Here is a 4049-nt window from a genome sequence, read left to right on the forward strand (position 1 = left end):
TATAGTACTCTAGAGGGATTTGCGGGTTTGATGGGTGCAAGGAATGTCCGGGCGTCCCTTTCTCCACTTCATGCAGAAATGGAAGCTTTGTTATGGGCAATGGAATGTATGAAAAACTTACGACAATTTCAGGTTACGTTTGCAACGGACTGTTCTCAATTGGTGAAGATGGTTTCAACACCAGAGGATTGGCCAACATTTGCAAGTTATTTGTAGGATATAAACAGCTTGAAGAAGAGTTTTTCCTGTGCAGAGATTATCTATGTCCCAAGAACGCAGAACAAGCAGGCGGATAGTTTAGCCCGTAGCGCTAGGAAAGAAACGTCTTTTGTAGTTCACATTGATCAAGATCTCTCAGTTTGGTTCACAGAGTCTATATGAGTCTGTAAAGTAGATGACAAAAAAGAAAAAAAAAGAAACTTTGATATCAAAAGAAAATCTTCATGATAACTTATATCATCGGATCCTTAAAAATCGTGTTTTCAGTTTTTTTTTTCACATGGTTAGGATTGATTAATTTCAACACCGTGTATTTCTCACATGATTAGGATTTCAAGAAAATAACAAACAGAAGGATAAGATAAATAAAACTCTAACTGGAATTTGAGATATATATATTTTTTTCTTCCTGATGCATGGTTTAAGAAAAAAACTCAGGGTTTTAATATTTTTTTGGTAAAGGAATAATAAAAAAAGAAAGTAGTGTGACGATATGGATCTGTCTCATGAATGTTGGGATTGTGAAATCTCGTGTGCAACTCTCTATTATCCGATTAGTACGATATTGTCCACTTTAGGCCTAAGAGGTTGGCCCGCATGAATTTACTTTTGGGCTCCTTCCCAAAAGACCTCGTACTAATTAGAGTTGGACATCTTTTTCTATATTAGACACTCCTTGTCTAATTCTCCAATGTGGGACTTAGTTTGTTTATATCACATTCTCCCCCTCAAACTAAGGATCACATTCATCTCGTGTCCCACAACTTGACTTCCAGAATCTTTTGACTTGATCTCTGCCACACACACCTCCCAATCCTAACTCGATGGGTTTCGTTCTTACTCGAAGGGTATTTTGGTCTTCTTGCAGATTTCTCGTCAACCGCTCTGATACCAAATACAGAATTTTGAATTGTATAAAAGTCAATAATAAGAATAACTCTCTTATTAATCTCTTAAGGAAAACTAACTCAAAAACCTTAAGCTCTCGCACAATTAAAAAAAAAAAAATGCAACACACTTGCATCTCCTTATATATAACTCAAATTACTTAAACTCATTAGGTATAACATAATTGGATATTTTCCTAATCTCTTAAACCATAACTCGGTAGGATTAGAAGTTAACTTATTTCTCAAGTTTTCTTTTTTCTTCAAGCTTAATCCAACATTCTCCCGTTTAAGCTTTAACTTCAGTTTCGATAAATCTTCAACACCTCTCATCTCTTTGAACTTAAATATTCCAAGCGCACTTGATGAAAACACCACAATCTCATGTTTTCTCAAATACCACGTAATAAGACATCCACCAAATAAAAAACTATGTCCTGCCATACTTTTGCCAGCAATGTGTGTAAGCTTCAAGAGGAAACAATAAAACGCTTAGGAGAAGCCAACAAAACTATGGGAGACTTCAAGAGAGTGAAGAAGAAGAAGAAAGTGAAAACCAAGAATAAGAAGAAGAGAACAAATCTAACGAGAATAAAGAATATGATGGCGTCTCGATCGATTGTTCCTCGGCAAATCATGGGTGATGTTGATGTTGTTGTGGAAGATGATGAGAAGAATACTGGGGAAGGGAGAAACCGTCAAGTTCTTGAAGATATCGGCAATGTTTTTCGAAGAAATCATCCAAAGAACGACACGGCTAAGATCAATCTTCCTCGCACATGCTCTCAACATGCCCCACTCGTCCAGCTTGTGGTGAAGAGAGTCGTGGTACCAAAGCCAAAGAAAAGAGCTGAGAAACCTAAGGATGTAGAGGTTATCGAGATAAGCTCAGACAGTGATGAAGAACATGTCTTAGTTGCTGTCCATGAGAAGAAATTCCCGGCCGCTAAGAATAAAACAGCTGTCTCTTACACGTGTGTTCTTACCGCAAGAATCAATACTGTGCTGTTTTGAGAAGAAACAGAGAGAAGGGATTTTTGACATCGACTCTTCTGATGCTAAGGATGACCTTGCATCGGTTGAAAATGTGGAAGATATCTACAGTTTCTATAAATATGTTGAGAGTGAATGGCGTCCAAAAGATTACATGAGGTCAAAGCCTGAGATTAACGAGAAGATGAGATTTATTCTGGTTAAATGGTTGGTAGATGTATGTGTCAGATTCGAGCTTAACCCTGAACGGTTTTACCTAACCGTGAACATCATGGATCAGTTCTTGGATGACTACTTGGGTCAGGAGTGCCCTTAGTTTCTGGAAGAGATTCTTGAATTATGTGACAATCAAAAGATACTGTTTGATAACAAAAACAAAGATAAGCGCAAGAAGGCTGAGAAGTTTCAGAAGCTTCTGTCACTTGTTGACTCCGTTAGGTTTAAGAACTATGGAAAACCGTTTACAGATAAGTTGTTCCATGAGCTACAGGAAGTGGAAATCAAACTACATGATCAGAAAAGAGAGGTTGAGCGTCTGAAGGAAGGGTTATTCAAAAAGTGAGGTATTGGATAAGTTCAAGATACTTGCTGAACAAGAAACGAGAACTACGATTGAAACATTACGAACCGATAGAGATGGAAAGCTTGTGTCTTATGAGTTCCAAGACTACAGCAATAAACCTGGTATTAAGAGATACTTGATTGCACTTTACGCTCATAAACGTAACGGAGTGGTGGAAATGCATAATATGACGCTAGCAAAGATGACTAAGAGTATCTTAAAGCACATAAGTACACTTAACTATCTATGGAGAGAGTCTGTGAGATGTGCTACATATTTAATTAATAAGATAGCAAGCAGATCGTTAGTTGAAAGATCTTCATACGAAGAACAGAAAAGGAAGAAACCAAACGTTGAGGTGTTTAGATTTTTTGGTTACATTGGTTATGCAAGGACAGATTATGCCGGAAAAGAAAGTCGTTGGATTTTCATAATGTTTATTATTGGCTTAAGAGAGTTCGGAAGTGACACTACAAGAAAACACACCGAATTCCGACGGATCTTCCGACGGACACCAAGGTCGTCGGACATTTGCGACGGAATACTGACAAATTTCCGACCAAATCCAAAAAAATTAAGTCGTCGGAATTCCGTCGGCCATTTCCGACGGAATTCCGACGACATACGGTTCGTCGGAATTTTCCGACGACTTTTCGACGACATTCCGATAAAAAATGTAACCGTTGTAGTCGTCGGAAGTTCGTCGGTATATTCCGACGAAATTCCGACGACATTCCGATTAATAGCAAAGTCGTCGGAATTCCATCGGTATATTCCGACGGAATTCCGACGAACCATGTGACCGTTGCCGACAAATACATATGACCGTTGTATAGCCGTTTGGGATTGGACAATTCCGACGGAATTCCGACGGACTTCTTTATATCCGTCGGAATTTCGTCGGAAAGTCGTCGGAGGTCCGTAAGCAATTTCCTATAAATACAACCCCTCCTCATTCAACTCATTCACACTTCATTCTCTCTTCATTCTCTTTAGTCATAACAATTCCGTGAAAATCATGTCTTCAGAAGTTTATTATCGTTCGTGGATGGATAAACCTCATTTGGATCCGAACACCAATTTGCTTACGGAAGAATACGTTCAAGGGATTGGAGAATTCATGAGGCTTGTTCAACAGCAACCGGATGCAAAAAGTGGTATGTTAAGATGTCCCTGCTCTTCTTGCAATAATAATAAGGTTATAAAAGAATTTGATGTTTGGACTCATTTGTATATGAAAGGGTTTTCACGTAATTATAAAGTTTGGTACCTTCATGGGGAAACTGGTTATGAATATGGTAGTACTAGCGAACCTCAGCCTGTTAGTGAACCTCAGCCTGATATTAGGTTAGAAGAATCTAGAACAGATATAGATTATGGTGTAGGTA

At 38.4% G+C, this 4049-nt stretch overlaps 1 pseudogene; it reads left to right on the forward strand.

Annotated features, from left to right (window-relative positions):
* The first annotated feature begins 1706 nt into the window (after positions 1-1706).
* LOC106331201 lies at positions 1707-2661 on the forward strand (annotated as a pseudogene).
* Positions 2662-4049: the final 1388 nt, after the last annotated feature.

The sequence above is a fragment of the Brassica oleracea genome, chromosome C3, assembly GCF_000695525.1.
Source record: "Brassica oleracea var. oleracea cultivar TO1000 chromosome C3, BOL, whole genome shotgun sequence".
Lineage (NCBI taxonomy): Eukaryota > Viridiplantae > Streptophyta > Magnoliopsida > Brassicales > Brassicaceae > Brassica > Brassica oleracea.